Genomic DNA, 13,005 nt, shown 5'->3' on the forward strand with positions numbered 1-13,005 from the left:
TAAGCATATTTTGTTAATCCTTTTCTTAGTTGCATTGTAGAAACACTTGGGCATCAAATCGTCGTAATCAGTATCAGCATGCACGCGTATTAGGATCGATCAGCGAGAATTATCTCTTCTAAGAGCCGCTTGCTGGAGGTGGAGTTTGGCTGCAGATAGTCTCTGCCTTATAATTACTTCAGGCTTGGCATGCTTTGAGACAAAGGGCCTTATTTAGATCTTAACGAACAGGTTACTCCGTCACAATGGTGATAGATATCCCGTCTGCCGAAATATAAATCCCAAAGCGTATAATGGGATTTATATTTTGACAGACCGGATAGCCGTCAGTGTTGTGATGGGGTAACCCGTTCGCAAATCTAAATTCTGATTAGGATCCTTGGTTATTTGCATGGGTCTGATGCACTGTGTGAATGCTGTCCTGGTTTTCACTCATGGAACACCCCCAGGGTAGGCCAGAAGCTGCAGAATGTTGGTGATGTCATCAAGGAATGTTCAGGCATGAGCTGACTTAAAGCAGTGAGTGTGAGGTGGTTGGCGAGAGATTGGGAAGACGCTGAAGACTGGAATGCATCTCCAAGCCAGTTCTGTTGAAGACCCTTCAATGGATGTGGTCTCAAAATAGAGTTTACATGTTAAACAAGCATTAGAAATGCAATAGGTCTCGGATGTATTTGAGTTAGAGCTAATGGCATTGTAAATGGCAATGTCTTTTAGCCATGTGTTATGGAGTGTATGCATGTGGTGTGTAGTGGAATTATGTGGGTTGGATTGGAATTGTAGCAATGGTGGCATGCTGCGCTTTAGATGAATATGTTTAAAAGTAAAGTGCACCATACTGCGATTGCTACAATAGTTAATTGTGGATGCGTTAACAATTGATGTGTGCACTGATGGCTGGTGGTGTGTGTGCCTGTAGAAATTGTGCACTGATGGCTGGTGGTGTGTGTGCTTGGTGGAGCGGTGCACTGCCGGCTGGAGGTGTGTGTGCTTGGTGGAAGCGTGCACTGATGGCTGGTGGTGGGTGTGCCTGGTAAAAACGTGCACAGACGGCTGGAGGTGTGTGTGCCTGGTGAAAGTGTGCACTGATGTCTGGTGTTGTGTGCCTGGTGGAAGCCTGCACTGACAGCTGATGGTGTTTGTGCCCGGTGAAAGTGTGCAGTGATGGCTGGAGGTGTGTGTGTGGTTGTGTGTGTGTGGTTGTGTGTGTGGTTGTGTGTGTGGTTGTGTGTGTGGTGGTGAGTGTGTGGTGGTGTGTGTGGTGGTGTGTGTGGTGGTGAGAGTGGTGTGTGTGGTTTTTTGTGTGTGGTGTTATGTGTGTGGTGTTATGTGTGTGGTCTCATGTGTGTGGTCTTATGTGTGTGGTTTTATGTATGTGGTTTTATGTATGTGGTTTGATGTGTGTGGTCTTATGTGTGTGGTCTTATGTGTGTGGTCTTATCCTGCACAGTCACTCTCACTCACTCTCACTCTGCAGTCATTCTGCACTCAGTCTGCACTCACTCTGCAGTTATTCTGCACTCACTCTCACTCTGCACTTATTCTGCACTCATTCTGCACTCACTCACAATCTGCACTCACTTTGCACTCGCTCTCACTCTGCACTCACTCTGCACTCTGCACTCACTCTCACACTGCACTCACTCTGCACTCTCACTCTCACTTTCACTCTCACTCTGCACTCATTCTGCACTCACTCTGCACTCACTCACACTCTGCATTCACTCTCACATGCATTCACTCTCACTCTGCACTCACTCTCACTCTGCAATCACTCACACTCTGCAGCACTCACTCACACTCTGCACTCTGAATCTGCACTCTGCACTCTGAATCTGCACTCTGCACTCTGCACTCTGAATCTGCACTCTGCACTCTGAATCTGCACTCTGCACTCCGAATCTGCACTCTGAATCTGCACTCTGATTTTGCACTCTGAATCTGCACTCTGAATCTGCACTCTGCACTCTGATTCTGCACTCTGATTCTGCACTCTGATTCTGCACTCTGAATCTGCACTCTCACACTCTTCACTCTCACACTCTGCACTCACTCACACTCTGCACTCTCACACTCTGCACTCTCTCACACTGTGCACTCTCTCACACTGCGCACTCACTCACACTCTGAATCTGCACTCTGCACTCTGAATCTGCACTCTGCACTCTGCACTCTGAATCTGCACTCTGCACTCTGAATCTGCACTCTGCACTCCGAATCTGCACTCTGAATCTGCACTCTGATTTTGCACTCTGAATCTGCACTCTGAATCTGCACTCTGCACTCTGATTCTGCACTCTGATTCTGCACTCTGAATCTGCACTCTGCACTCTAAATCTGCACTCTGCACTCTGAATCTGCACTCTGAAACTGCACTCTGATTCTGCACTCTGAATCTGCACTCTCACACTCTTCACTCTCACACTCTGCACTCACTCACACTCTGCACTCTCACACTCTGCACTCTCTCACACTGTGCACTCTCTCACACTGCGCACTCACTCACACTCTGCACTCACTCACACTCAGCACTCACACGCAGCACTCACACTGCACTCACACGCTGCACTCACACACACTTTGCACTCACACTCTGCACTCACAAACACTCTGCACTCACACTCTCGAAGTATCGCACGTATAAACAAGAGTCAGTTGAAGTAAAACGTGAAACTAAGGTGGAAGGCGCATGAATAGGATTTGCCAGTGGGGTGCAACAGCTGCCAAATATCCTGCAGCCAAGGCATTACAATAATACTGATGAAGTGTGCAAGAGCTTTTGGAATCCTTGCAGGGAACAGAGAAATACTCCAACAATAATTAGCCTATTCTATTATGCCGCGGCCCATGCAGCCCCTGCTGCAGAATTCAAAGAGGGCAAAATGACGGAAACTGAAATCCAATGGCATATTCTCATAAATAATGGCCTGCGTGAATCGGTACTCCTAAAACGGGCCCTTTTCAAACACATGTCCAGTCTGCGTCACAACAAGAATCATTTTTTTTTTAAAGTCTATACTAAGTAAAACATCAAACAAATAGGTTTCCCTGTTCAGCCTTCGGATTCTTAACTCTACCTCTGGTTTCCTGAATTTAATTCAGCTGTTATAGTAAGTATAATGTTGCGGCGCTAACTATGCGGCTGCTGACTTTTCCTCACATAGTTTAAAAAAATAAAACATTCGCGCTTTCGGCATCTGCTTAGAGGGAGCGATGTTATTTCATTTTTAACTCGCACGACAAGGCTCCCCCGCACCGGTCGACGCGAATGTAAGGGACGCAATGGGATGGAAGGACGGGGCTGGCAACCGAACGCTGTCAAGCTGGGAGGACTCGAGAGACCAAATGCCTTGTATTTAGATTGGGTGGGAGGTGTGACTGAGGAGCGGAGGGCGGGACTTCCGAGAGCAGGTGCGCCCCGACTCCCAGGCACGCAGCTAACCGCGAGGAAGAGTGCACTGCCGGGACTGGGGAGGAGGCGGAGGCGACCGTGGCCGTTGGCGAGGAGGAGCGTTTGGGGGCACTCTGAAAACTACAAGACAGGACAGAATGCAGCACGGCGGTTCAACAATAGTTTGTCTTTAGTCACAATTATTCTAAAGATGGAAACACATTCGAATCCCAAAGAACGATAGCACTCCCCCAAAAGGATGCATGTTGAGCATTCCAGCGCCATCGATCCTAATTTGTATTTATTTATGAACATAGCACAGTGCAACAATTAAAATCAGAACATAGACGATACCGCGGCAGTAAAGGCCGCGATAAGTGACGAAAAAAGCCTGCAGTGGTGCGCGCACGCCGACGCAGTGTGACGTAGGCCCGAGCCCTTAAAAAGAAACTCGAGAGTGGTGCACGCGCGCCCAGCATCTGTCTTCAATTACCGCGGGCCTGACAGCCGCGATAATTGCAGAAATATGGCCTTCTGGTGCGCGTGACCGCACGCAATATGCCATAGGCGAAGCTACTCTACCGCCTATGGCCTATTGCGTGCTCTCTTCCAAAAACACACGCACGAGAAGGCCAATTGAAATGCAGCTGGCAAAAAAAAAGACGAAAAATCATGAGCAGCCAGGAATTTGTTAGGTAGGTTTTCGGAGGCCCTAAGAAAAGGACTCTTGGGCTCCGCCCACACTGCTACACACTACTACACAGTGTGACGTAGGCCCGAGCCCTAAAAAGCGACGTGGGACCAATTTTATATTGGACCATGAGAGGGGACTGAGGTATCGACCTTTGGCTTGGATTTGGTAAAGCTAAACCCTTTCATTAATGTGGCTCTGTGAGGCGAGAAGTAGACCTTGTGATCTCATGAGAACCTTCGGGATCCCAAATTAAGCAATATTAGTATAAATTATAATTCCCTGATGCGAGCGGTAACCAGCAGGCAGGACTTAATGAATGTAGGAATTAACTGTAATCTGCTCAATACGGTCCTAAAGGAAAGTGGAATTAGGGGTGTAATTCACACAACAGAAAGGTCCTCATTCAACAGAGAGTTTCTTTAGTTAGCTTCTAAGGGATTGTGACCATTAAGTGTCAATCTTCTTGGAGAATTGGTACAGATTATCGCTTTCCAAATCCTACTGAAGTGTGGCTCATGATTGATCAGCCATTGATAAGCATTTTAAAGAACTAGATCCTGTAGTCAGAAAATATACGTAGTTTAGCACAAGACCATTGGATGCTTCTGCATATGTACGCAAAGAGTCTAACAAAATCTAATGATAGCCTTGTGCTTAGGTTTTCATAGGTGAGGTAGTGGCAACTTTGCCACAACAAAGACTTTAGAGAGAAAGGTTTAGAGGTGACTGTGTTCTGCAGGGCTCATTCCTTCCTTGAGGCAACCCTATACTTAGTAGACATACCTTATTAAGGATGTCAGTTCCTTGGAGACTGATCAGCGTTGCTGCACTCAACAACCGCAGATGTTTACGCGTACTGACAAAAACTAGTTATGAATAAGATGTTATCTGCCTATGCATTTCTCAAAATTAGGATAATGTGTGCATTGTGGAATTGGGCTTGTCTATAGCTTATCAGGAGAATCCCCTATTTAATACAACAATGAATAGTTATGTCTACATATTTTACTTAAGACTTGAATGCTTTATACCCAATGCAAATAAGGTGGATTTTTTTTTAACTAGGTATGGTAATGCACCATGATGAGCTGCTGGTAATAGCCCTGATTGAAGTTACCTGACAGAGTAGAAGCATTTTCTGTAAAATTATAGCATCACTTATGTGTGACTGTATCTCTAGCATTTATGTGTATTTAAACGATGACCTTATACCGTATTTTCCGGCGTATAAGACGACTTTTTAACCCCTTAAAATGTTCTGGAAAGTAGGGGGTCGTCTTATACGCCGGGTGCCAAAATGTAAGGTATGTATTCATGCATTTTGTACATAGCGCGGACTTCACCCGAAGGTGTCAGACCGCTTCTCAATAGGAAATGGTGCATTACAGGAGGAAAAAGTGACATGTGTGCAAGTAGAGGTACGGTATAATATTGCAATAAATGGAGGGCACTCAAACACAAGAATGAACGTTACGTAGGCGATGGTGGCACTGTGCAAGTATCAAAAGCAAACAAAAAGTACCGTAAGAGGTAGGAAACAGAACAACACAAAATCAGCCCCTCGCCAGCCAGAGGCAACAGTGCGGCCAATACTGCAAGATTGCTCTAAAGAGGGTGACTGACTGGCAATAAATTCTCAAAATGGCTATGCAGGACTGCGTTGGAAGTGGGGGTAGTCTTATACGGCGAGTATAGCACGAAACCTACATTTTATCAAGAAAAGTAGGGGGTCGTCCTATACGCCGAGTCGTCTTATACGCCGGAAAATACGGTACATATTAAAACAAGGGACATGTTAACCTCAGGAAACAAAGTCAGAGCCGACTCTCCTGTTTTGTGTTTTTTACAGCATCAAATGTAAATGAAACAAGCACTGGGAAAGCCAAGAGGTTGGAGTTGAATGTATTGTTGCATGCTGTGTTATCGCATTAGAGTGAGCCAGCAGGAGTGGGCCGAAAGGGCTGTAGTTGTGAGGTTTTCCTGCAGTTCATTGCAAGCACAGGGGTGGAGGCAGAAGGATACCGTGAAACAACCAGAGCATTAGGTGAGAGATGATCACTTCTCTGGGCTGAGATAAGACATGATTGGCAAAGTCTCCTACCAATGGCTGAAAGAGGCTGATCAAAGAAAGACAGTGCTTGAACAATCTAATGGGTTATACTTGTCAGAAATGTGCAAAAAAAAAGTCATGTATTTCGTTTTACCATGGGCAAAACCTTTTCCATACACCTCATTAAGTATGGGGTAACATTTCCTTTCTCATCCTAGAAAATCATTTACTTTGTGGGAAACAACCTACACAACGTTTGTGATTATTCACAAATGTACACATCTGTAGGTGTTCACTAACTTTTGGGTGTGTCACTTCCTCGTTCCACAAAAACGGCCCGCCCCCAGACGCAAAATAAATCAAACTGATAATCACCGTTCTGGTATATTGTCCGCCGTAAATATCAAATGTTCATGATTTAAAGATTCAGGATCAGGGGATTTCCACCTGTAGATTGGATTGGCTTCCTATGTAAAATTTACAAGAATAAAAATTTCTGTGAATTGGGTTTAACTGAATGCAGCTGTATATTTTACAATATGCAAAAGAGATTGTGAATAGAATGGCCATTCCTGGTAGCATTATCATCTCATAGATTGTCATATCAAATCAAATATATCTTTATTCAGCCTCTTCCAACCATAAAAGAGTGCCTATAATACAAAAAGAGTACAGAACATAATTATTATAGTTACACTATTAAAAACAATCTATGGGACACACATCCTACTATTTTATACTTGAGGGCATAGTGCAGGGGTTACAGATCTTTCAATATCCTGATAGTGGGCTGCATAATTGATACAATCGATGCAGCAATAAATGGCGATGATAGCATTTCTAAGAGAATCAGAGCTGGGGGGCACTGTCTTAGTTTAGCCACACGAAGGCTTGGTAATACGTATCTCTTCCTCGGGCCTGTATAAAATGTACAAAATAAAATAAAGTGCAATGTGCTTTGGGTCGTAACTTTGCCGCAACAACATGACTTACACTTTTTATACGAGAGTACAATCAAAAAGACCCTATCTGCCTGAAAATTATTTATAGAAGGCTCAAAGTCACTAATATGTTAGAACATACCCAAACAAGCAAGTTCTTCCCCAATATATGTAGAGAAACGAGTCTATGGAAAATATCTCATTTATTTATAACAATACAACAAAAATAATTGAAAACCAGATTCATCTAGGTTCATCGTAGGCACACACACTCTCTCTCATTTCAAACAGTCAGACACAACCCAAACATACTCATACCTCTCATAAACTCAGGGTCTCATTACAAAACAATATACATTTTAAGAGAAAAACAACACTCTTTGTATCACAAAAATAGACCAACATAAAAATGATGAATAGACAGTGAGAGGCAAGTGATCAGTTTCTCAGTTTCTAATGCAGTCCATGCAGTCCATGATCCAGTTTCTTTTCATAAAGGAAGGTGGAATCAAAGGAGACACAAAGCTCTCCAGCGCCGACGTGCGTTTCGGTGTCCAGCCCGGGTGTGGGCCACACCTTCTTCAGGACAAACAAATGGTGTGTGAGACACAAGATAAGAGGCGCCTAGAAGGACAACAAATTTGATATAAACATACAAAAATTCATACAATGCAAGACATCAAAGTATATCAGACCAACATAAAGACCCTACAATGGGGACGTAGTACAGGGGAAGGCTGGCGTTGGGTAAACAGATAAAAGGATATAGAGGATGCAAAAATAAAGATATCATATTGGAACAGGAGTTACACTAAAAGGTATGAAAGATGTATACAGTTTTAGTAGGTACTGGTGACAGGCCAGGAGTTGAGAATCAGCAGAACTCACCAGTGAAGAAAATATAGGTTTCACCAAAGGAGACTAGTGTGACAAGATATGTACAAAAGAGGAAAGTATAGTCCCAAAGAGGTCCAGGTGATCCCAGGAGGCAGCAAAGCTATCGAGATAGAAAAACACATCAAGGTGTGAAGAAAATACCTGGAGTGATTGTCACTGAGTAGAACACAAAAGATGGTAGGGCAAGGGTAATGGACACACGGGTTCCTCACAGGGACCTGGTAGAAGATATATAAGGATTAACTCCAGAGGTCACATGACCGAGGAGTTAGGGCTCTGTATCAGTCTTTGTTGATGGATTCTGCAGCGGCTAACTTCTCCATCCGGGCGTCCGCCTATCTATCTTACACAGTCCAATCTCTTCTGAAAGACTTCCAATCCTTGTCTGAACTGTTGGAACAAGGCGCTGACATCCTTCCTACACTGGCGATTATGGAACAGCAGATACTGCTCTTGTCTGATATATCTTCCTACACATTGGGGCCCCTACCGTGGCTAGTGGTGCTGCTATCCAGGCCCATTGCCAGGTCTGGCTCTGTCAAAGACTGAGCCGGTGCAGGGAGGGGGAGAAGCGACCAGGCAAGAGCTTGCCGGGCTGGACGGGAACACAACCAAGCCCGGTAAAGAAGGAACGAGTTGGCCATAGTAAAAAACTGTCTGCAGCCTCGTTGTCAGGCCCGCTCGTGTAGAGCACCCGGAGACCAAGACAGAATCAGGGCTGATCGCGAGCTAGAGCCGAGACGGGTAGAACAACTCCCGGCTCCAGCTACACTTCCAGGGAAGCATCCAAAGTGCAAATAATTCCCTCTAGGCAGGCGTCTCGCAAAATCAGGCGAGTCCCAACTGCCCCAACACGGTAGACTCCCCTCCGCGATTGGCACGCTAGACAGCGCCTAGCCCACCCCTACAGTAAGAGGGAGGGGGGAGAGGGTAGACCCAAGCAAATGGGCCCGCTGGAGCAGGGCCTATACCCCAGGGTTGTGGATCCCACTAAAGTTGAGCTTGACTTACCTGCAAGCGCTTAGAGAGCCCAGAGCAGAACAAAAAAAGCAGGCTTTGGGATGGGCCGACTCCCCTCTTATGGTGGGTCAGAGGTGATGTGAGTCAGTCATGTTGGGGAGGGATGGGAGGCATGGGATGCTGACTTTGCTTTGGAGGGTTCTGGTTAGGCCTTGGTGGTAAATTCCGTTCCGCACGCGGAATTTGGGTAATTTCGAGTTCCACGGAGAACGCAAAATTGCGCAAAATTCTACATTCCGCGACTTCGCGAAATTTTTTGCTTGTTCGCGTTCTCAAAATGGGTGTTCGCGAGATATTTACCCCGAGCAAGCAAACAGCGATTGCGAACAGTAAAAAAGCATCGCGAACGTTCGCGGAGATTTTTTACCGTTTCGCGGAGATTTGCGTAATGCGATTACGCAAATTCCGCCCACCTCTCTGGTGTAGAGCTGAAGCTCACTTTGTTCTTAATGCAGCGAGGAAGCCTTACGAGGAGGTAATGGCTGCTATGCCTGACTAGTCCTGTGATGCTCCTATCATTATACTTGCTGCAGTCGCTGTGGCCCTGCACATCTTAGGCAGCTGTCTTAAGGCGCCACCACAGATGGCCACTAGAGGGCATCTTTTTGCAACAAATGGTTTCTAAGAACCCTTGCCCTTAATGGAAAAGGGAATGCCCTGGCAGCAGAATGCCACTGTGCTTTGAAAACCGGGGCACTATTCCTCGGAGTCCCTTAAATAAATACATACATTTGCCCTGTATCAACACGTATGCTATTGTTATCCCCTTGCCCGGAAGGGCCTGAAAGGTCAACACGACGACTCGTGCGTCCATCTCTGAACCCGGAAACCCATGTGTTCGTTTGTGTTGAGCTTTGACCTGTTCAGCCCTGAGCGCACGTGCGCTGCATTTATAAATCACTTATAATAACCCCTTTAAGTGCAGCTCTGCAGATTGAAAGAGTCTCAGTTCATAAATGGACCGTCTCTCATAGCACCGGGGCCATTGTATATCTCATTACAAGCGATAATGGAAAGACAGTGGATGCAGAGAGCGGCTGCAGCCTTCAGAGCCCCTCAAACCTCGTTTATCCAGGAGGGCGGCCATTGCCTTGGCCTGGGGCTGCGGTCTGCTCACGCCGAGCGCCACCTAGCGGCAAATAAGCGAGAGCACGTCAGTCTGAAATGCAGATTTAAATTCCGCACAGGAGAGCAATTAGCTTCCCTGGGTCAGGAGGCGGTCAGCCGGAACAGATGTGCAAAGTCGCTTAGAAATGCATGATACACATTTTAATATTTTATTGCACGATGCGTATTTTTTATGCATCCACTACCTCTGGGCACGAACTGTAACAGGCCAATCTGAAATTCAATCGCAAAACCTGTGCTGGTTTCCGAGAAGGAGCGGGCAATTTCAAGAATGGTCTTGGTGTCTGTCTTTTATCATCGTAACACCTGTTCAAGGTTCTATGCTGAGCAAGATTGCATGGCTTGGCACGTGCATAGCTGTTTAGTTTCCCAGGACCACGCGTGATATGCTACTCCAGTCCTGTTTTTTTTCTTTTAATTTTGGCAGTTGTAGTCCTGTCTACTCCATTATAAATCACTATTACAAGTCACAAAATTCAAAAGGAATGCGTGATGTGCACAACAGAAATTGCGCTAGTTCCAGCGCCATTAAGAGGCATATGTATCAAAAAAGCCTTCTGCGATTCTCAAATTGCAATTTTTAGAGAATCGCAATTAGAGAATCGCAAAATGCAGTGTATGTAGGATTCGCTAAATATTTTGCGAATCCTACATATTTATTATTTGCGAATCGCAAATTGAGATTCCAAAATAAGGAATACCTTTGCATTCATTCCTATGGGCTAGGAGGCCCATAAGAATGAATGGGAAGACATTCTCAATTTGCGATTACCAATTAGAGAATCACACATTGAGAATGCAATTTCAAGGATGCAAGGGTACCAAAAGGACACCCTGTTGCACCCCTGAAATATGTAGTTGTGCACATGTGGCGGCACTTTGAAAATGCACTAAAGTGAATTTTTCAAAGAAATCGCAAATTACCACCAACTTGAAGTTAGTGATAATTTGCAAATACTTTAGGCCAAATAGACATTTTTCTGTGCTTCCTACATTGCATTTAAGGAATCGCAAATGCAATCGCAAAATAGAGAATCACAAATTTTGCGATTCTCTAATTTGCAATGCCTTTTTGGGATGATACATCTCAAATGGCCTTTTTCCATTTGCAAACGGGGCGATTCTGAGAATCGGCCCGTTTGTGAACGTGAAAAGTGCTTGATACATATGCCCCTAAAACACTGCGCACAGGCGCAGAATGGAGCGGCGAACGCACCTATTATGAACAAAATTGGGTTCTGAGCACAACCACTAATTCAGTAACCTAATGTGCTCTTGACAGAGGTGAAAGCACACAAGTAAATGCAAGCAAGCATTGATATAGGGGTGCAGCAATGTATACCTTTACGAATTATTAGAATTCACAAAAATAAGAGTGTTAAATTATAAACACGATGGCCTATGGCCATCAACCCCTGTTTGTATATGCATACCTAGATTTGATTGGTGTATGTCAGGAAATACAACTCTAACTTTATGACTCATAAATCTGCATAGGTAGATTATGAGAATAGACTGGCGCCTATGCGTAATGTGCATAAGGGAAACATACAATGTGCAGGGAAAACATACACAGTGCATTATTCTAAATGGGGTGATAGAAAAATACTCCCACCTGACCACAATCCAACACACCAGGAAGCAACAAGAATCAAAGCGCATCAATGGAATCAATTGCCATAGCCCCGTCCACTGCCTGGTAGACCTCATGTCAGCCTGGAGTCAGAAGGCCACTGCAGATGCAGCACACCAGGGCTCTAGATGAGCAGGAAATGGATGACGTTGATGGGGAAGGTTTGTAGATGACCGCTAAGGACAACTCCATGGGCTGCTTCCATGCACCCTCGGAAGAGCAGAGAAGCAGGACACGTAACAAGATCTCAAAGATGGAGAATTATTTGGGAGTGGAGAGTGGTACCGTGGGGAAGACTGAAAAAGCGGCAAGATGAGAAAAGGTGTGAGGGATAAGTTTAGCAGAATGCAGGTGACAGCTGTCCTCCATGGTTACAGCTGACCTCCGTGGTAGCAGCTGTCCTCCATGGTGGCAGCTGTCCTCCCTGGTAGCAGCTGTCCTCTGTGGTGGCAGCTGTCCTCTCTGGTGGCAGCTGTCCTCCCCAGTGGCAGCTGTCCTCCCTGGTAGCAGCTGTCCTCCCTGGTGGCAGCTATCCTCCCCAGTGGCAGCTGTCCTCCCTGGTAGCAGCTGTTCTCCCTGGTGGCAGCTGTCCTCCCTCGTGGCAACTGTTCTCCCTGGTGGCAGCTGTCCCCCCTGGTGGCGGCTTCCCTTCCTGGTGGCACCTGTTCTCCCTCGTGGCAGCTCTACTCCCTGGTGGCAACTGTTCTCCCTGGTGGCGGCTATCCTACCTGGTGACAGCTGTTCTCCCTGGTGACAGCTGTACTCCCTGGTGGCAGCTGTCCTCCCTGGTGGCATCTATCCTACCTGGTGGCAACTGTCCTCCCTGGTGGCGGCTTTCCTCACTGGTGGCAGCTGTTCTCTCTGGTGGCAGCTGTCCTCCCTGGTGGCGACTTTCCTCCCTGGTAGCAGCTGTCCTCCCTGGTGGCGGTTATCCTGCCTGGTGGCGGCTGTTCTCCCTGGTGGCAACTGTTCTCCCTGGTGGCAACTGTCCTCCCTGGTGGCGGCTGTTGTCCCTGGTGGCAGCTGTCCTCCCTGGTGGCGGCTGTCCTCCCTGATGGCAACTGTTCTCCCTGGTGGCGGCTGTCCTCCCTGGTGGCGGCTTTCCACACTGGTGGCAGCTGTCCTCCCTGGTGGCAGCTGTTCTCCCTGGTGGCAGCTGTCCTCCCTGGTGGCAGCTGTTCTCCCTGGTGGCAGCTGTCCTCCCTGGTGGCAGCTGTCCTCCCTGGTGGAAACTGTTCTCTCTGGCGGCAG

This window comes from Lissotriton helveticus, chromosome 9 (assembly GCF_964261635.1).
Source record: "Lissotriton helveticus chromosome 9, aLisHel1.1, whole genome shotgun sequence".
NCBI lineage: Eukaryota > Metazoa > Chordata > Amphibia > Caudata > Salamandridae > Lissotriton > Lissotriton helveticus.